Source organism: Calonectris borealis, chromosome 1, assembly GCF_964195595.1.
Source record: "Calonectris borealis chromosome 1, bCalBor7.hap1.2, whole genome shotgun sequence".
Taxonomy (NCBI): Eukaryota; Metazoa; Chordata; class Aves; order Procellariiformes; family Procellariidae; genus Calonectris; species Calonectris borealis.
In genome coordinates, this window is record NC_134312.1 from 67,506,446 (window position 1) to 67,527,786 (window position 21,341).

The following is a 21,341-nucleotide window of genomic DNA, read 5'->3' on the forward strand; positions in this document are numbered from 1 at the left end:
TACCAAGATTTTATTTCTTTTTTATCTGATATAATACAGTTTGACTTCATAATAACATGGCACAGCAGTTGCATTTTCAATGCTGGTGTAAATGGTACCTACGTCATATTATCAATGATCATGCAATACCTTGACACATCTCTGTAAAGCTCATCTGCAATCTCAAGTATTTTCCTGTTCCCTTGCAAGACCCGAGGAAGACCACAACCTCATGGAAATGCATTCGAGGGAAAAGTGTTCTGGACATCCATTTGTTTCTTTGGACTGCATTAGAGTACAAAGAGTAGAGTTAAGCTGGGAGCCGGGTAGAGCCTCCACATCCTCATATCTCTGAAACGCTTGCAGCCAAATTGCAGTACTGATCTGTGTATTTTAACTGGGTCACTGAGTGAGAGCCGTTTGAATGCTTCATGCTCTGCATTTTCCAAGTAATTGCAGTTTAAGGATTCATTTTAATGTTAATTTTCCCACTTATATGTTTGAAGCTGAGCTTGGAGTTATGCAAAAAAGAGGCATATCTTGATCTATTCTGAATCTGAAACCAACTAAGTGTCAGTAGAAAGCTGACCCTACATTATAACTTTACACATTAAAACTTTTTACGTTATGCTTTTGAGGCAGTGAAAGACAAAGGACTCTGCCTTTTAAAAAGGACCCCATTTAAAAACCCCAAAGTTGGTAAGTTTTCTGAAGAAGTGCAAAACAAGATGCTGCTTCACACATCCATGTCTTTGAAACACTGGTTGTTTCAAAGCAAGGAAAAGACTGGATGTTTACACTGCTTTATCTGACCGACATCCCATCCAGCTTCTCAGTTCATTTATTTCTTCTTTGTAATTTTTTTTTTTTTGCTGTTTTTTCCAAAACGTGGGATCAGTCCTATTACCTCCGGACACTAGGATTGACAGAACCTTTAGGGAAACGAAAACCAAGAGAAGTTTTGTGATGACTGAGTGAGATTTAAAGCTGAGGGTTGGGGCTCCTGGGTTCTTCTCCTGACTGTACCCACAGCCTTCACCATGGCCAGTGTGCAAATTGCTTAAAACGTCTACGCTTCATTTTGCCCAGATGCCTCAAGGTCTTTGCTGCCAGAACTGGTTAAAAACCACTTTTCTCTCCATGGGAAATTCTGACTTTGGAGATCAAAAAAAACAAAAGAAAATTAATGTCTGTCCAAACCCTCGGATTTGTAGCTAAAAGAGCTGCAGCAGGCTGAGAGCTCTGGCTGGGGACCATCACCGCGACGTCCCTGAGATCTGTGACTTCAGTGCCTCGTGCCACAGTCTCTGGTTCAGGATAGAGTCTGGGCCTGAACAAACCTCCCCTTGTTCACCAGCGTCCTGCCCCTTGCTTAGCTGGTGTGGGGTGCAGGTAGTGTGGTGTGTCCTCGCAGAAGTAACCCAGCGGGAACCCTTGGCCATCTGAGGCTTCAAAACTGCAGCTCCCAAGAAGAAATTTGGAAGAATTTCCAAATGCATGGATTTTTTGCTTCTGACCAGATAATTTAGCAAAATGAATGATGAAAAATGTTGCTTACTCAAAACAGCGCCTGTCCGTCGTGACTGACGTTACTGGCCCTTTATTGAGACGGCTGCATTGGCTCTAGCCTGCAGCTAGCTAGCGGGTACCCCATCTGCCAGCCTAGCTGGTAAGGCTCTTCCAAGCCTTGTCTCTTCCCCAAACCCAAAGGGAGCATGAACATCCAGCTCCGGGCTTCCTCCCCATGTTCTGCCCACATACAAGAGAAATTGCAGCTAAGAGGAACTTTGACAAACCTAACCTCTTGACTTCTTCCTCACAGCAACCAGCACAAGAGTTTCAGGGGTTCCATGTCCCCTGACTACAAGACTCGGAGGCCTTCAGGGTCTGAGAGCCCTGAGGGCAATGCAGTTCCAGGTTGTGCTTTCTTGTAGAGAGTCAGGCAAAGCTCTGGGGCAGAGTCTTTTGCTTGGGTGCAGATGGTTGCTCTGCTTTGTAGTAACCCTTGCAGTGTGTTAAACCCCGTGAAAGTCCATGAGGGAGCACAGAGACTACCCCAAAAGAAGACAAGAGGAACAAATGTCATCAACGAAGGGGTTTTGTTATGTAAATAAGTGCTTTTGGCAGCCAGCCACTGGGAAGGGGTAGCCTCAGATGCACTTGCTGCTGTGCTGGTGGAAGTGGTGCTTGAGGCCATGGGACAGCTTTATTGAGCAGAACTATCAAGAGTGAGTTGAAATGGTCACTGATGGCATGACAGTGGTTGGAGGCACAAGTGGGGCTATTGGGATGGGCAGAACGAGGAAAAAGCAGCTGAATTAGATTAGGGATTCAAAGCAAATGGCATTTTTCAAATGACCAGGCAGGAAAGGCGGCTTCAGAAGCAAGACAAAATTATAGCTGGACAGTAAAGAAGGCTAATAAGCAAATGATACAGATTTTATTGCAGAAATATGCAGCAAAAGAATTTAATTACAGACATGATTTATTAAAATGAGCTGGGAAGCATCCCAGTTCAGAGTAGCTTTTTATAGAGGCAGCAGCCCACATATTGCCTATCCAATTAGCAAGAGAGATTTGTGGACATAGGATGTGGAAACTGGCAGCCACAGGGTGAATGGAAGAGTGTCTGTAAATCACATTTTGACAAACCAGGGAGAAGACTGTCTTGGCTTATCACACCACCACTCCCCTGTCTGTCTCTTTTTTTCCAATCCAGAACTGAAATATTTGTCCCCTTAAACAGCTGTCCTGCCTTTGCTTCTTTTGATGCTGTGAAGTTCATCAATATTCATCAGGGCTGGAGAGAGAGAGACTAATTTTCAGCAGAGGCAGCTGGGTGACTCACTGTCAACACCAACACTGGCAACAAGGCCAGATCCTTTGCCTTTTGGCATCTCCACCATCCCGCGGTAGGAAATCTACCCTGCCACCGCAGTGCTGCTGGCTGGGGAGGTCTGCCCAGGACAGCAAGGATTCAGACGTGACACCCACACTAATCCTAGCAACTCCAAAGGAGTTGCACAGGAAAATCTAAGCAAGCTTGCAAGGTGATGGGCAGCAGCTTTAAAAAAGGTGTGCTGTTGTGTCTAGCTCATTGGCAAGGGAAAGCCTCTTTTCAACCAGCTAGTTGGATTGTCTTTTTTTATTATTATTATTATTATTTAGTTTTTAACTAGAAATGAAGCTTTTTAACCTATGCACTGCTTTTCCAAAGTACTGAGCAGACCAGTCCACATTTTTCTTGCTCTATGAAGCGGCTTCCTAGTTAGTATATATTATAAAGCATCTGCACTTGTTTTAGGATTTGCTAATGTTGTTTATGTGTTACGTGCATGGCGGGGAACACACTTAGCATAACTGTGGGATGAGAGTCTCAAAGGAGCTTAAATCCTGTTTCAGAAGTATCGCTGTCACTTAGGGCAAAGGCAGATGTTACAGATCTGCAAACATTTGCCACCCTGGGAAGAGAAGCCATGGGAAGTGTTGGGCAGAGACACCTTGCAAGGCTCCGCAAGACAACTCTGTCTCGGCAGCAGGGCTGACAGCAGAGACCAAACCAGCTCCAAAGCTGTGGTTTCACCCACGCACTGTGTGCTTCCACTGAGTAGCCCTGGTGAGATGGGATGGTGAGATCAGGGGCAGCGTGACTCTGCTGATTTTCTAGACCTGATACCTAGGCTGTGCCAGAACCCTTGGAGGTGTCGCGCCCTCTCTGTGCCCGTGACAGCACAGATGCCCCCTGTATGACTTGTGCATTTCTGAAAAAGACACTTCTGGTGTGACATTTAGCAGCGTCACCCCATGTCCACAAGTCTCTTGTTTCTCGTGATGGTAATGCTGGCAGGAAGGAACAGCAGCAATGGCTGTTTCCCACCCATCCTTTTGTTAGTATCAGCCTTTGGGCTGATACTTGCAGTGGTTCCCTTCAGATTTGAGACCTGTGACCCTGCCTAGACTCTGGTGGTATCTGTGTTGGTGGTGGCAGGTGCTACAGGTGGGTGTCCACTTATTAGTCCCTGGGGGATGACAAATAACTTGGCTTTTGTTCCATGCTGGCTGTGGCAGATCAGAAGTGATTCCAGACGTACCACGTCTGTTCCTTCATCAGATAGCCACCACAGAAGTAAATATTGCACCCCACTGAGGAGAGTAAAATCTCACAGCTGAGCTGAGAGCAAGATGGACACTTTTTGTTATTTTTGTACTAAAAGTAATTTTTTTTTCACGGGGCCCTTCACACCAACCAAATGAAGATATTTCTTCTATACAGTCAGTGGCACTCCAAAAATTCTGATTTGCTCTCTGGAGTTTCCACTGAATTTGCGGTGGCCCTCAGGCTGTGACTCAATGATCTCAGGTAGATGCTGTGGGTACCTCAGAGTCTTAAGTTTCACATTAACTACATACTTACCTTACTGGATTGAAACTATTCATGGAACAACAATATTCTTTGTCACTTGCAAATCTTCATCTAATGGAGATTCCCATAAATCTGCATCCATAAATGCAGAGAAAGAAAAACAGGAATGAAACCCCAGATGTTTAGGTACATCCTTTTTGCAACTGTCTGATATTCAGGAATCTCATGTTGCAAAGGACATGCAAAGCTTCCGCCTTTTTTTTTGTCAGACACATTTGCCACCAATCCAGACTTACTATCAGTTTGGGGTGTAAATATGAAACTGACCCAGCGGCACTGAGATTTGCCTGATTTCATAGCTGAGTTGGACTTGCTTTTGGCAAATGGGCGCTTGCAGCTGATCCAAACTCATTCAGAAGCTCAGCAGATGCTTCTCTGAGCCTCTTCTATGTTTAAAAACAGAAATGAGGCATGAAACCAGGTGCTTTCTGTGCTGTCCTGAATTATGGATTTTATTCTTCTTGTTAAAACACAGTTTACACATCTTCTGGTTTATCATTTTCAAAGCTAATACAGTGTAAAATACCAGGTTCTACCTGACAAATGGCTGTGGGACTCCAGGAACTGCTCTCTTCTCTAAGGCTCTGCTCCAGTTCACTTGAATTCAACAGCAACCTTTCCATTGACATCAGCTGGGGGCAGTGAGGGCTCTGGGGGTTACAAGGACCCAAGACTGCAAATAAAACTGAAATTAGCATGGACCTTGCTGAAATTCTCCACCCTATATTATGCAGGAGTTCAGACAAGAAGGTCTTAACAGTCCCTTCTAACCTAAATCTCAATGAAAAAGGGAGCCACATTTTTGAGAATAAGCATCAGAGGACTTTTTTACAAAGAGTTTTCTGAGAAGGCAAGAAACACTTTGCTTTAGTTTTCTGGTCTGAAAATATCAACAGTCTGTTTTATTTTGAAAAAGAAGCCATGAGAATGGTCAAGGCATTGCCGCCATGCCTGCAGATTTGCAAAAATAAAGGGAAAACGGGCTGCTGTATTTTAGATATAGGGTGCTTAGACATAATAATGTACTGATAGGTTTTGCGTTTATCAAGAGTCATCACCTTAATTCTGAGCTGAAATGCTAAGTGGAGGAAAACCTATTGTTGTCATGACTGACCTGAATCTGGCAGGATTCTTTATTGTTTGTGGCTTATATTCTTGAAATTGTTTTCAGCTACTAAAACTACAGCTTCTCTGTAACTGAGCTCAGAAAATGAAGGTCAAGAACGGGAGAAGAAAAAACTGCTGCGAACACATCTAAAGACAAAAGGTTTAAACCTCTGGCTTGCAGGAAATCCACCGTCATTTTGTTTGCAGTGATTAAAGGTGAGCAACTCAGCCCTGTGTGGGATTTCTTGCCTTTGAAACACATTTAGTTAATTATTACATCTTAATTTATTTTCTACTCTAGAATAAGCCTTGCTGTGGAAAGCAGAGCATACGAAACACAAGATGGTGCTTTTCAGTGGCAAAGCTTCAACTATGGCATTGTTTTTCATGCTTGCAATATTAAACCGCAGTATCCACAAGGGAGGTACCATAATAGCAAAATGCTATTAAAAATGATGGTGTATTTTATAAGAGCTTCCAGTGTCTCTCATAATATTTGCAGATAATCTCAGTTTGTCAATTTGTCAAGTCATTATTCTCCATCTGGGACATCCAGTGATAACCAAATAAATTCATTTTTATCAACATTAGCGAGCTCATCACTAACATTTTGAAAAAACAAAATGCAAGCATTAAAAGCAGTGTAAAGGCAATATGTTATTCTGTGCACTCAAACCTGCATAACAACTGCTAATTAAAGTGTTAAGGTCTTCACTTTAGAAAGACAGGAAGGCTATCTGCCTGTGTACACTAGCCACACAGGTTTTTTGTGATTTGCTTTCTAGAATTAGTGACCAAGGGCTTGCTTTGCCTGGCACAAGACAATTTTACCTAATCAGGTGCACGCATTAAAAGGCAGCGGCTGCAATCAGGTGTTCACTTGTACCAAATACACTACCTCAAACCAATATGTGCACACGATCCCCAAATGGCAGGCACTTTGCTGTTTCTGGAGAGGAGCGCAGTAAAATTTTAAACCTTTTTTTCACAGCCTGGATGTTGGCAGACATGCACACACATCCTTGCCCCACAGACCAAGCAGGAGCCACTTCATCAGTGCAGCAGAAGTTCCTTTAAAAAACAGGTAGAGAAAGATAGGTGGGAATGAACGAGACCTCTGCACTGTGCCTTAAAACTTTTGAGTACAGTATTGGTTTGGGTGAGGGTGATGTTTAAGCAGCACTTTGCACATTACACATTAGCACTGAGTACCTAAAAGAAGAGACCCAGGCCTTCCATTTGCTTTGCACATCTATTTCATCAGGTTGTGTGTTCATAGCATCTTCTTCCTGGACTGCAGTATTACAACTGGACACTAGAGAGCTCCTTTTACCAAAGACATGTCAGCAATGCGAGGGCAGGCTCCCTCCAAGCATTCCCCCTTTTCTAGGGGAATTTTGCTCGTTTTTCATTTTTATGTTAAAAATTAATATTCTCAAGGGAAAGCTATCTTTGCCAGCGCGATGGCTGCAGCTGTAACTCCACATCTCCTACCCCCAACAAGGCAGAGATTTCACAGGAGTCGTAACTTGGGAACTAATTATACAATTTCAGAGATAGCAAAAAGTAAATCAAATGCTGCCAGCTTGGAAATTATAATTAAGTTTTCCTCGGAATAACAAACACACTCAATACGTGATTTATTATGACTATTACTGTATTAATAATAGTAATAGTCTATGTCATGTACCTATACAGAGTACATGTTTTTGTCTAAATTGCCAGATTACAGCCGCGGATGCAGGGTGAATTCTAACTAGCTCTCTGCAGTCACTCTGCTGATAACCTTAAGCCTTACAACACACAAGCTATTGCTAAACACTACTCTATTAGCAAGCGATATAACAGGATGACGACTGGGTCTACTTTTTTCATTAGCTGTGTTTGACCTGTTGCCCCCAGTTGCCCTAACCCTATCAATCATTTATTCAAAACCAAAACAAAATCTCCTATGCTGTCACTGTAAGGGCATATGCATTCCTACTTCTCAGACACAAGCACCGGCTGCTGCAAGATGCTACAGTGATGTGACATCCTATCATATTCCCCATTAGGGATTTTGCTCTAGGGTTGATTTACAGATAACCGTGTCCTGAGGTCAGCAGTGGGAGGGCACGGTATTTTCCCTCTTAGGCAACGTCCTGTCCCGCTCCTCTCTCAAAATCCCAAAGTGCAAAAACCGAAGAAGTCCATATGTCAACTTCAAAAAGGTGGGGGAAAGCCTTGTTCCGACCTCTCCTGTGCGCTGTAGCAGTGCTTGGCCAGGGCAGAGAAAGAGCTGGCTCTGTTGAAGCCTGTAACAACAGCTACGACTGAAGCTCTTACCAGAGGACCGGCATGCTGATGCCCGCTTTCCTCACTCCCGCCTCCTCCCCCCAGTGTGAACCAGAACGCCAGAGGCAGTGAAATCCAGAGCAGAGAGCCTTTGTGCTGTGTGCGGGTCTTTCCCTTCCCCATCCTTGTATGCCCTCAGGGGGAGAAGATGGCCTCCCAACCAGGAGATGTGTTTGCAGCTCCTGCCTGTATTCCTGCCAAGCTCTTTTGTAGCTTTGGGCACATCTCTCAGCCTTCCTATACCTCTGTTGCTTCAGATTTGTTTGATGATGAAGCTAAGGCTTGCTTTCTTCCACCACTTCTTTGCCTTGCTCCCCTGGGGGACCAGGAGGCTTTCACTGGGGAGGTGTGAGGGACCCCAGCTCTGCAGGCACTTGTAATAAGGGCCAGGCCCGGGTGCTGGTGCCTCTTGAGTCCCGGCGGTAGCTCAGTGTCTGTGCAGCTGATGGCACAGGATGGTCCGGGCGGTTGGAGGATCTCTATTGCAGTTCCTCAGTGACGCTTGCAGCCGGACGGACCAATTCGTTATGAATTAAAATGTTCCCGATCTGATTAGATTACCTGCAGGCAGCCTGACAAGGTGAAAATGTTTATCGTTGTCTCTGCCTGGATGTCGAGGAGGGTATTCCGCAGGAGGGAGTCAGAACTGACCAGTTTTACCTAGAAAGCCAAAGAAGCAGTATTCTGAGTTTTGAGGAAGCTTCTCTTCCAGGACAGCCCGACTGTGTTAATGACAGTGAGCTGAAATGTGGCATTAACATCTCGTCGCTTAGTTTCCAAAACCAGCACGCAACCGTGATAGCCGAGAGCTGAACTCTAATGTTTCTTTCTTTGCTCTTTTCAACCCACAGTCCTCTGAAAAATGTACAGATAGACGTAAAGACAGATAGAAAGGATTTTCAGCGTAGGGCACCTCCAAAGAAGGTCAGGGTGGGAGGGGAGAGGCTGCTTTTTGACTCGTCTGAAATTCTTCTCTCTTCCAGACTGCTGTGTACGAGCTTTGGCTGTGTCGTTACGCGGCCCATACGCTGGCTCCCATACACGCAGAGCCAGTGCCCAGCACGGCCCTCATCAACTCTCTACCTAAATGACCTTGAGCTACCCGGAGAATCCTCTCCTACCTTTGAGAACAGAGGGCTCATAATGATAGAAAATGTAACAAAATCCAGCCCTAACTTGCTGAACTGGAGCTAACAAAATGGAAGGGTGTGGTGAAGTGAGGGCTAGCACATCCCTTGCAAAACCCCATTTCTCAGAAAATTGTGTTTTATTGTTTCCAGCCCTGGGAGCTCTCATTACACTCTAGCCAAACCTAGCAGGGCCCTGTCATTCATCAGTCAGTTTTATGGCATGACAGGAATCTGCAAAGTTAGAAGCCAGTTAAACAAATTAAAAAATTTAATGGGATTCTCTGACTGCGTCTTGCAAAAGAAAAAAGGAAATGCCTTGGGATATCTTTTCTTCATAGGGGGGATCATATGGGGCCCCAAAAAGCAACAACAGCAAGGTGGCCACTGGAGAGAGAGAAAAGCTTGCAAAATTTTATGAAGGAAATTAAAATGTAATTCCTGTCAAGCCACCTCTCATGAACCCGTCTTTTCTCATCAACATTTCGGACCATGTGATACCGAGAAAAAATGAAAATGCTAGCTGTGGCTGTGAACTGCTTTTCCCCCCTAATTTTATTTCGCTTCAACTGTCCAGAGAGCAAATCTTTTGGGAGGTATCCAAGACCTCGGCATCCGAGGAACTCTTTGTAGAAACTAAATATAATAGCTCTGCCAATTTAGCTGACAGATGTGGTTATTTCAGTGACAAAGCGCCCTGGGACCTTATAATCCCCTTCTCCAAAAAAAAAAAATTCCCCACTATCACTTTATTCATCTCCTCAAAATATTTTGGTATGTGGTCTTAGGAAAAATGGCTCATTTAATATCATTTTTATAAACCGTTATTGAATGGATCGTGATCCAGAGGTTATTCTTTTCATCAAGTTGTCACCCACTGTCAAGTCTGACTAATAAGAGTTTATAGACCAGCAGTGAGTATAAGCGGTCTCAGTGACACGAATACAAACGCAGCAGCTCGGCTTACTGCAGCTTAGCATGGATTAATTCCCCATGGCAGATGCCAGCCTCGTGCCAAAAAAGCCTAACCCCATCTTTATGATTTTTCTCTTCTTCACAATTGTCAATCTATGTAAATACAGAGATAACTAGAAATAAGCCCAAATTACAAAGTGTGGATCTCTGCAGCACTTCTCTGAAGTTGGGCTGTGCCTGAGTTTTCCTTCAGGCTTCTCTCCAGTCCTTTCCCTTACAAAACTATTCAGAGCAAACTTGGTATGTTTTTACCCTTTTTGTCAACGGGTCTGTTTAAGCAGTAGTGACATAAATGATGTTGACTCTCAGGTAATTAATTTTTTTCTCTCCATCTTTTCCCAAGGAAGGATTAAGAGTACAGAGGCGTATTGTGGTTTGATAGAGTGGTTTGTTTGCTATTATTATCCTTTTTGTTTATACTGGAGAGTGTTGGCCTTTTTGCAATGAGAAGATGATGATGAGGGTCACAAAAATCCTTGGGTCTTGCAGAGAATCACTCATTATTCTTGAAGCAGCTCCCAGGGAAGCTCTGTCCCAGCATACGTGACCTCTAATCTACAAAAGAAAAGGTTGCCTTGTGCCTGAGGAACAGAGCTGTGGCATGAACTCGGTAATAGTTAAGATATGCTGGGCCATGGAGCACTTCTGAAAGCCTCTAGACAGCCTGCGGGAAAAACTAAGAAGGACCTAGGATGTGGCAGTGAGGTCAAATGAACCTCGAGCCAGGCCTGTGAATTTGATGCGATGTCCCAGGGACGGAAGCAAAGGGCAGGTGTAATGTGCTGGGACTGGTCTGCTAGAGGTGTCGGAAAACCCTACAGAGAGGTGTTGCTGAACAGGTTTAGTAACAGTGAGCACGCTAGATTTGCTCTCAGACTGTGGCTTGTTTTGATTTCTACACCTTCTGGGCTCCAAATGCTGTCCAGAAAGCTTCCAGACTCCTATTGCAGGGATCCTAGGAGTGTTTCAGCTGAACTGCAGATGACTTTTGGCTTTGGGCTGAAGCCATGGGAAATTTTGTAAGCTCCAAACTAGGCAAAGCTCAGTAATTTGTTTTTTAAATTTTTTAACAATAGAAATTCAAAGGTTACGAGTTCCTACTGACTGAGAAGAATGCTGGAGTGGATTCAGGCAGGAGAAATCAGCTGAAACTCATGAAGGGAGTGTGAGTGGGCATAGGAAAGCAGGAGAGACTCATCCCCTTGGAGAGAGAGACTCTGAAAGGAGGGAGTCCTGTGGTCCCCGTTAGCAGGAGGAGCTGAAAGTCCTGAGCTCATACGTGTGCACTCATCTTGGGGAGAACTGAGAAAAACCAGGCAAATGTCTCCACAGAGCATTTCAGGCAAACCAAGAGTTTGCATTCACGTGGATAAAAGGTGTATAAGTATTGTTAGCACATACGGGTCATAACTCTAACATTGCCAGGTTTATAGCCCCCAAACTAATTTTGCAACTCTGCAATAGCAATGTAACAAAGCTCAATGTGAGCTAATATAGGAGAGAAAGGTGATTTTACCCAAAACTAAACAGGATTTGCACATGCTGTCACACCCTCTTGTGTTCTTCATCCTGTTCCATCCCTGGATGAGGATTTATTTTTCTCTCCTTACCTGGGTGTTTATGGCTCTTAGCCTGTTCTTTTCTTCTTTGCATCACTTCTTTAGGGCTTTGGTTTATAGTCTGTCCTCTGTTTTACTCTGTGTGTAGTCTGTCTTCAGTTTAGGTTGGTCCTGGTAAGCTGCCATAGATGTGCTGGCATCTTGATGATCTAGGTGCCATCTGCACCTACCATTCTCACGGCACGTCTTCTACTAGTCCTTCTGGTGCTTCCACACCTAGATAATCACTTTCATTCAGAATGGTTTTAATATTTGTATTAAAAATTCCTCAGGTATTGCAACATATTTTACCTGTCCACAACAGACTTACAGGAGTGCAGATGAGTGCTGAAGAGCAAGGATCACTGGGGAGGGCCCAATTTATCTTACCACCAGTTTGAGAGTCACTGAGATGCAAGGTCTATGGAAACAACGGAGAGGGAAAGGGAGCACTGAAAAGCTACTCCAATCAGTCCCAGCTGCCTCCTTCTTCATCCCGCTTCCTCCTGACACTGCCCTTCTCAATCAGGCTTTCAAGTTGTTTCCTTTCAGAAACTGTAAGGGGGTTTATTGCTTTGATTTTTCACTGGTCTATTAGCTGCCTGTGAATTTCTCAAACACTTTGGGAAAACAGCAGCCAGGACATGGTGATGTTTGCAGGTGAAAAGCAGACCTGCGTGATAGCTTTCCAGCTAGCATAGCACTGGTGTCGGCTTAGGTGGTTGTAATTGTGCTTGAAAATTTATTTTTCCTTTAACACAGCTAGAGCTCCTCCGTACAACTTGGTGTAAGACGACTAGTGAGAAGAAGCAGTGCCCAGAGTGGCTGATTGATGCGTTGTTTTATCTGAAGTGTTTGTTCAACATAAACACTAGAAAGGTAAGCTCTGTAAAATAAAACTGTATCTGCTTGCAAAAATAAAATCCAAAGAAGTCACCTGAAAAAAAATACGTCATATTCCTTTCTCAGTAGCTTTTATGGAAACTTTCACTCTCCTCAAATTACAATGACTCTATGTGGCTTACCCTACAATATAGATTTTAATATTTTTGCTAAAATTTATTCCAGCTGTTGCTAATCATAGAGATATGAATAATATTATTATATAAAGAAAAGTCTTGACTGGACTTGGTGCAGATTTATTCATTTGTAATTTTTCCATCTTAAACCCAAATATTAAAAAATAGATGAAAGGAAAAAAGTAATTGTAACCACTGGCTTCTCCTTCACCATGATGAAATTGAGCTTGCTCGGTAATCAGAGAATAAATGTAGAGATTTCCTGATTTTATCCGACTGTCTGATTTTATCAGACCATTTGCAGTGACTGCAATTCAATCGAAACTAGGGATGCCAGAAGATCTTATATATAAATCAGTTACTTTTCGGAGAGAACTGCTACTGAATTCCAGCTCAAGGATGCCCAGAAAACAAAACCAACTGAATCTGAATAAGGAACAGACTTGGGGTCTTTAATCTCTCTTCTTACTTTGACATATAAACCTCCAACAGACAATTACATTGAGGAACGTACAGCCAACTCCGAAGGCTGAGTATAGGGTCAAATTAAACTGATTCAGATCAGTCCAAGCTGAAAATGCCCCCTCTGTCTTGCCAAAATCAGATTCTTCTTCCAAATCCAATGCCTCCCTGCAGGAGCAATATGAATCCCTACCACTAAATATTGATCAGAGTGCTGTGCCCAAATCTGTTTCTTATGCTGCATTTGACTCCGGTGCTCTCAGCATCTCAGCTTCCAACTTTACAGGCACGTGGCAATTTACACGTGTCCTTGCACAGCCTCGTAGGAAGCGTACGGTATCTGAGTTACTAATGTCCATTTCTCAGGAAAGTTATGCTTTTAAAATAAGTTCTCTCTAGCAAGATCCCCACTTTAAACAGCCTCACACCCATTCTGACCTGCTTGTACTCAGAAACAAGGTTCCAGGCAGAGCAAAAATGCAGTCTGGGGCTATGCACTGTAAGTGAAAAAAATATTGGGTCATCTAAGAGTCCCTGATTCGCTCACCCAGAAATGTGACTGTATTGAGCTGGGTTTTCCCTTTTCAATTTTTGTGGTCCTGAGCCATTAGCTGATTTCCGTGAAGTACATAAAAATTCAACATAAACTGTCTTGTACTTAATCAGCATTAAATAGATGAATGTTACAAGTGATAACTCTTATGACTCAAGCCCTATAGGCTGCACTTTTCCCTTGCTCCAATGCCATGAAAAAGATCTTTCAGGCAAAGGCAAGACTGAGAACTCTCTTTGGCTTTGGGAAAGTTCTGCAGTGCTTCTAGAGAAGGAAAAGTGCAGATCCATGCTCAATAAGGAAAGAAAAATGCTTTCTCTCCTCCACTCCCCATTCCATCATGAGGGTCCCCAAATCAAGCACACAAAAATGGAAAGTACTAAAGTCCTCAGCTGATGAGTGAGTCCGCTGGAGTGGAAGACTTCAGCAGCCTATGCCATAGTCTGCCTCTGCTCTGTAGGTGAAGAGTCCCATTATTCTCATTACTGGGACTTGTCCCATCTTTGTATTGTCCCTGACCTTTAAACTGCGACTACCAAACCCAAGTCACTCCGTACCACCTTCTGGATGCCTCTACCCTGTCAAATCGTGAATGTTCCATCCACTGCGGGGGTTCAAAGACCCTGTACAATCCTGTCCATAGACTAAGGCTTAACCTGGGTCTCCTCAAGGGCAGAAAATGCATTTGTTGCATGAGCTGAAAAAGAGATTCCCTCTAATCCAGTAACAACTATGGCAAGCTTTTTCTCAGCTTGAAATCTCTCATTTTACACAAGCATATGAAACAGGTGACAAATGGATCTAAAAATGGGTCATGGAGGATTCTGTGTTACTTGCCATCTGTGTCAGGGATGGGAAATGTGCATCCATGGGGATCCATCAAGCAGTGCTTACCATGTGATGTCTTCTTGTTGATATAGCTTTGTAAAAACCGAGGGGTTTGAATTTTCAGGGCTAATACTTAGCACACTCTGTGACTGCCACAGGGAGAAGGTTTATTAGGGGGCTGTGGACTGAACTTGAAATACTACATCCCTATCGAAAAGGAGAGGTCCTCCTGAGGGTACTGGATTGCTTTGTCTCTTAAGGATCACAGGACCAGGGTACTAAGGGCAAGAAGTTTTCCTCTCCTGCTTGAAGTACTTCTGGCTCTTGGCCATAGTGGAAAGTGAAAGCAAAACCAAAGGAACTTCCACTGGGCTTTGGGAAGAATTAATCAAAGAGAAGCTTTCTGTAGTCTGCATAGACCTAAAAGCAATTTGGTAACAAGCAAAAAGGATCATAATTAGGATTTTTCCAGCCCAGTCCAGTCCAGTCTTTCACTGCACCATTGCAGTGCTCCTGGTAACTCCAAAGCTCAAATCCTACTTGACTAAACAGAACGATGCCTGCACTGAACTCCTTGGAGGGGCTCTGGACTGCATGGATTGCTCTCTGTCTCTCCAAAGCTCTTCCAGCACAGTCAGCGCCCTGGATTAAAGATGCCAAACTCGGTTCCAGGTTTTGCAACACTCCTTCATTTAAGAAGACAACTTCCTTTAATAGCTGGCAGAACCTGGTGGCTGGCTCATTCTTTATTTTTTTTTTTTGCTTTTAACCATATGAACATAATCTGTATCAACCGAAGATTATATGCATGCAGATACAGAGATTCATCCTGGGGCTACTGAAATAAATTGCAAAACCATTCAGTAACTGACTACAAGCAGAAATCAATTGTACCAGTTACCAAATGACTTAGTTTAAGTGGAAAATTATTTGTTCAGACAGCAAGAAACTATTTACATGTGCTACTTCTGAAATTTACCTCTAGCAATGACCATATGGTAATTTAACTTTTAAATTGTATTTACCACATTCTTATACTTTAATCAGTCAATGCAAAGCTAAACTCTTCAGAACTCCATGTTTAAGCTTGAAATTCAAAACTTTTGCAGTTTCTCTCTGTCTTTGAGCAGTTGCCATCTTCAGATAATAACAGATCAATCAGTGCTCAACCCTTTGAAGTGTAACAGTTCAAATGTGTCTACTGCCTTGTGTACCCTGCCGTACGTTTTACTCCAGGTGGAGGCTAAACTTTCCTACTTCAGAAGTAACGAGCTCTGCTCAATTAGCAGAGCAAGTGTTTTTTGAGCATTTCACATAATTAGTTTCAAGGTCTCTAGTTTTAACAGCCATTTGTTAACAATCTTTTTATATAGCTGGCATGAAACTTGTGATTCAAATACAAGTAGGCATTCAAATAGCTGGAGTGCTTCAACTGCACACACGATTCCAGAACTCAGCTAGGCTTTTCTGAGAAGCAATTTGGCTTTACATTTCAGAAGCGATGACATGGCTACTTTAGGTAGAGAAGGAATCAAGGCTTGCAGGAGGAGGAAATACTTCTTATTAGACCAGATATTTTTGGAAGAGGCAAAGCAGCTTTGGAGCAAACCATCCCATCACTGGATTCTCTTCTTTCTCTCTCTCTTTCCTCTCCCTCTGTGTATATGGCTGTGTATATATGTACAGACTTAAGATCCAATGTGTGTTCTCCTGCTCTCTGAATTCTGACTTTTTTCTGTTAGTTTCTTTATAGGTGGTCAGGATTTCTAGTAATACACAACATCTTGAATTCAGTCTGCGATGGTGACTGCTGCTTGACAAGGTAATGTTTCCCCTTGTGGATCGAAAGGAGAAGACTACGTGCCTGTATTTCAGCAGGTTTTGCTGTGAAGAACAGGAGGTCTTCCTCCGTGGCTGGCTGGAGCATTGCTTTGTCTCTTTCAGATGTTTGCTTAAGGGAAGAAAGGAAAGATCTGGTCTATCTTGGAGAAGTGAGAATAGATTTTCTTCTCATAAAAGAAACTTGATAAATCAGTTTATGCACTATGTGCATAACATTTCGATAAGTGCACAAGAAAACAGATGAGAAAATAAATAGGATTTTTCTCCCTTGCAAACTCTAGGTTTCCGTGCCAGATGAAAGCCAATGGCCAGTGTTGGTGCTTTCCTAAGGAGAGTGAGGGCAGAGGAGTCCTGAATGGGTCAGGCCTGCCATCTCTTTCCTTGCTTTTTGGTGTTGTCAAGCATGGCAGGTTATGAAAGCGAATGGGAAATCATAGATCTGTATAGGAAACAATGTTATTTATTCTGTAAAGTACGTCTGTTGTACTATGCAATGTTATGTGGCTGTGTATGTTACTGTCATAAGATATTGACAGCAAATCCCTTGATTAGAAAATGGTATTTTATCACCTCTTCATAATTTACCAGTTTAGAACTCTGCATTTTTTGTGAACTTCATGTGGTGAACTACTTAAGCTCAAAGGGTGGACAGCGGGACTTGAGACACAGCAGGGACATGTGCCACAGTCCTGGATAATGAATGGAGAGACCTGTCCTCTGCCCCACATCTGGTTGCCTGATGGGAGCCCTGGGCCCTGTTTTGTGGCAGGAGTGGGCTATCGGTGGGCTGCCCCCAACCTGTGATGAAGAAGGACAGAAGGTCGAAATATATCAGTGAGAAAGGCTGTGCGGACCCTGGTCCATGCCTGGAGATGAGGTATGGGGGACTTGTTGGGAGGGGCAGCCTGCCCAGTCCCAGCTGGGCTGCTGGGTGCGTTGGATTTGTTGGGGTCACATAAGCAGTGCTGCTGACCCTCCTTTAGGCTGCCTAGCTCACCCACGTGCGGTACATCTGCCCCAGTGAATAGTTAGACCCTCAGCTGCACATTTCAGAACTACGGAGGATTGCAGATGTTGTTTGCTAGAGTAATTAGGATTTCAAATATTACCTGGAGTTTACCGTAAGGCAATTTCAACCTTTAAATTTTACACGTTGTTTTTGCTTTCATCAACATCACAGTCCATCCTTCCCCTCATCCCCTCTTCCAGTAACTGTCACCATTTTAATTTATGTCAACAAAAAGTCCCAATTCCACCTTTTAGGCATGTCTGCAATAGTGACTTTTTTTCCAGAGCCACTGGGAACTCGTGGGCTTCGGTACTTCAGTGCCTCTAGATACCAGGCTGTTTCTCTTTCTGTGCTCAGGCACAGATGTTGCAGTCTACCTTTACATGCCCAAGCTTCAAAACTTTGGTGGAAATGAATACCAACACACCATAACGAACAGTCACCCATGCTGGGGAAAGCTCTGGGGGGCCAACTGCCAAAATGTCATCAGCCACTTAAAGGGAAAGGTTGAGTGATTGACTTGCTTCTGGTGGAGTTTCCTTCTGTCCCGGATATGAACATGCTGTCCTAGTCGGAGTTAACTGTTATTTTTAGCTATGACAAAAGTGCATCTGAAAAGCCTGTTCTGTTGCACTTGGAAAATACCAGATCACTCGAAGTGCCAAATATGCTGGGGGAAAAAGCATTCCTGGACCGGACAGTCTGCATCAACTCTTCACGGCTTCCGTTCCTGTCTTTTTCCCACACACACACACACACACATGCATGCACAGAGCAGCTTGGAACTGCACAGGCTGGTGGTGAACCACGGTCAGTGTATCTTTTTTCAGGAACAAATTCAAAGCATGTCCAGTATGGCCATTCATAAGCTTCTTTGCCAAGCGGTGTTATTTCTTTGTTTGGTTATAAGCAGGAGTTTTATTTAAATGGTAAAAAGCATGAATAGAGTCTTTGTTTTTCTGTTTTCTGAAAAAGCCATGGCCACATACCTTTTATACGTGGCTGAGTAAGAGATCTGAACACGGCCTTTCCTTAAGTGAAAGTTATTGGGAGTTGTCACTAACACAAGAAAGGTTGCCTATGGGAGGGGACGGACACACTACAGTCATCAGAATAATGCTTTGGGGAAGGCAGCTCTCAGGTGATTTTGGAAGAGGGACAGGTGATGGACCAGAGTAGAGAAAACAAGTTCCATGACACCAAAATGCCTCCCCCGCCACGGTGGGGGCTGGCTGGCACAGACGATGCTGCAGCCTGGATGGTGTGTGGACCAGCACTGATGCTGTGGAGCAGTGTGGATACGGTGGAGCAGCATCGATACTGTGGATCAGCATGCATGCTGTGGGTGCTGTGGAGCAGCGTAGATGCCGTGGAGCCGGCTGGGACGTTCCCACTCCCCGGGTGAGCATGGCCCGCGGGGAGGCAGCTCCTGGCGCGACTGGCCGTGGAGGGGGATGCCCGCGGGGGGACGGAGGGGGCCCTGGCACCCGTCTCCCGCGAGTGACAGGGGCGACCCGCCGCACCAGGGCTCCGCTCCCAGCCCCGCAGCACACCCCGCCCGCGGGCAGCACGGTCTCGCGTGGGTGCTGCCGTGCCACGCCGTGCCGTGCGCGTCTCCCTCGCCGTTGTGCGGGAGCCACCCCGGGCAGAGCCCACCGCGCCGACGGGCTGAGGTGGCGGCGAGGTGACAGCGCGGCAAGGAGCATGCGTGCGGGGCGGGGGGGGGGGAAGGAGGAGGAGGAGGAGGAAGAGGAGGAGGAGGGATGGCGCGGGGAGGCGGCCGCTGTTTATTTGCAGCCGGGCAGGCTGCGCCTCGGCAGAGCGCGAGTGGCCGGCGGCGGTCCCGCTGCCCGCCCCGCACCATGCGGCCGCCGCTGCCTCCCCGCGCCGCGGCGGCGGCGGAGCCGGGGCAGCCAGCGCGGCGCCCCGCACCCGCGCCATGGTGACGGGCTCGGCGCTGGGCTCCCGCAGCCGGGACCGAGCCGCGCCGCCCCCCTACACGTCCCCGGCGGCGGCGGGCGGGCGGCGCGGCGGGGCGGCGGCGGCAGCGGTGCTGGCGGGGCTGTGCGCCCTCTGCTACGGCAACTCCCTGCGGGGCGAGTTCGTGCACGACGACGTCTGGGCCATCGTGAACAACCCCGACGTGCGGGCGGCTGCCCCCGTGGCCGCCGCCTTCGCCAACGACTTCTGGGGCAAGCGGATGGCCGAGAACACCAGCCACAAGTCCTACCGGCCCCTCTGCGTCCTCACCTTCAAGTAAGTGCCCGCCGCCGCCGGCGCCGCAGCGGAGCGGGCGGCGCGGCTCTCCCTCCGCCGCCCGGCCCCTCTCCCGGACCCGCGCCCGGGAGAGCCGGGCAGCGGGCGGAGGGAGGCGGCCAGCCCCGGGGTTGGAGGTCAGGGGGAATCCCCCGGCACCGCCGCCTCCGGTCCGGCGGCTTCGTGATTCAGCATTTCTGCCCGGAGCTGTATGGGACGGGGTGTGCGGCGGGGACCGGCGGGGGGCTTCGGCCGCCTGCTGCCGCCGGGGTGGTCCCGCGGCCCGGCCCGGTGGAAGTTAGCTGGAGCAGAGGAACGATGAGGAGCCGCTCCGGGGGAGCCTGCCGCTCTCCCGGCAAGTGCCCCGCGTCCCTCGCGGTTTGGGAACAGGTGGTGCCTCTTCCCTGGGCTGCGGGGGATAAAAGAGAAAACCGAGCGTTTCGGAAAGCTCTTTTGGCTGAGGAGGGTGTTTAAACTGAATTCCCTGTGAGTTCCTCCTCTTGCTCACCCCTCTGCTTTATCTCCAGTACTTTTCTCTGCAGTTGAGTGATCATGCCAGAAACTTCCCCGGTGCTGTTTTGAAGCAGACCCGTCGTCATCCCTACCTTTCTTTTCCACGCTAAGCGAAGGGTCTGCCTCAAGGATACCGCCCCGGTTCTTGCAGCCAGCCTGGCAGCTGCAAGCCTCTCATGTCAGTCGCGGAGTTCTCCGCCAGCCTCGTCTGCTTCAGATGTTCCCTGCGTACCGGGCAGAGTTGTTGAGGAGTTTCGGTTTTATGGGAATAAAGAGGAGTTGGGTAGCGGCAAAGTCACTGGCGGTTACCGTCGCTATGCTAGAAGGAAACCCCAGATGCCTCTCTCACCCCGAGGAGAATAATTTGTAGCAGATCAGCTTAGTTACAATTCATACAGTTTGTCATCCTTTCCATTAGCTTGTTCCCTTTTCATTCTGATGAAATGTAAATGATGGTGAATGTTTACCATGTTTTAGCATTTAAAAATGATATGGGTGTTTGCAGGGAGCTGTGCTGAAGAACTAGTGTAGCTCAGTTCTAGTGATGTTCAGCACTGGAGTCCTGTTTGTAGGTGACTGGTAGATGCTCATTATAAACCTACGGCAGACATAAGGAACACACTATATAGACAGAGCTAAGGATGCCAGGAGGAGGTGTTACTGGAACCTGGTTGACTCTTCTAATTGAGTAACTATTCATTAAAATACCTGATTTATAAATAACATTTCATGAACTGTCTGAAAATAACGTGTTTCTGTGAGGCGGGAGCAGTTTCAGGGAATGCAACATCTCTTCGGCACTCATGGAGCACTTGCTGCCCTCGGTTGTAAGGGTAGGCTTGGAGCCGAGAGTGATCGGCGTTGGCTGTCAGGGGAAGCAGGGGAAACGGAGTGGAGTATCGCCGATAAAGCAAAACTGTGAACAGCACAGACACTTGTAAACTTGATTGTTTAGGACAGGTTTTGTACCTTCCCTTTGAAGAGGCTTTCAGCAGGTTTCTGTAGAGAGCGAAGGGGATGTAGGCAGCCACAGGCAGAGCTGGCTTTGTGCACACAGAGTGCCTTCTCCATCGGGTGTCCAGCCAAACTGTTGCAGTCTAGGGAGTCGTCTGATTAATCCATTCCTCCAGGAATATATCCGGGGGTAATTTGAGAGGTGAGTGAACCTGCGTGTATCACCACTGACCACGTTGCATGCGGTATTGGTGCCGGACTCAGCCTCTTAGATCAGGTTGCAGGACTGAGGTTACCTTATGCTAATTAGCAAAAGAATCTTAAACTTTAATAACGGAATGGAAACTAAATGCTTTAGTTCC

The 21,341-nt window shown here is 46.0% G+C and overlaps 1 long non-coding RNA gene across 1 annotated transcript; it reads left to right on the forward strand.

Annotated features, from left to right (window-relative positions):
- The first annotated feature begins 5,698 nt into the window (after window positions 1-5,698).
- On the forward strand, window positions 5,699-16,186 carry LOC142088167 (uncharacterized). Its single transcript, XR_012675757.1, has 3 exons — window positions 5,699-5,725; window positions 12,306-12,422; window positions 16,148-16,186. It is a non-coding gene; the product is annotated as an uncharacterized LOC142088167 (long non-coding RNA).
- The last annotated feature ends 5,155 nt before the right edge of the window (window positions 16,187-21,341 follow it).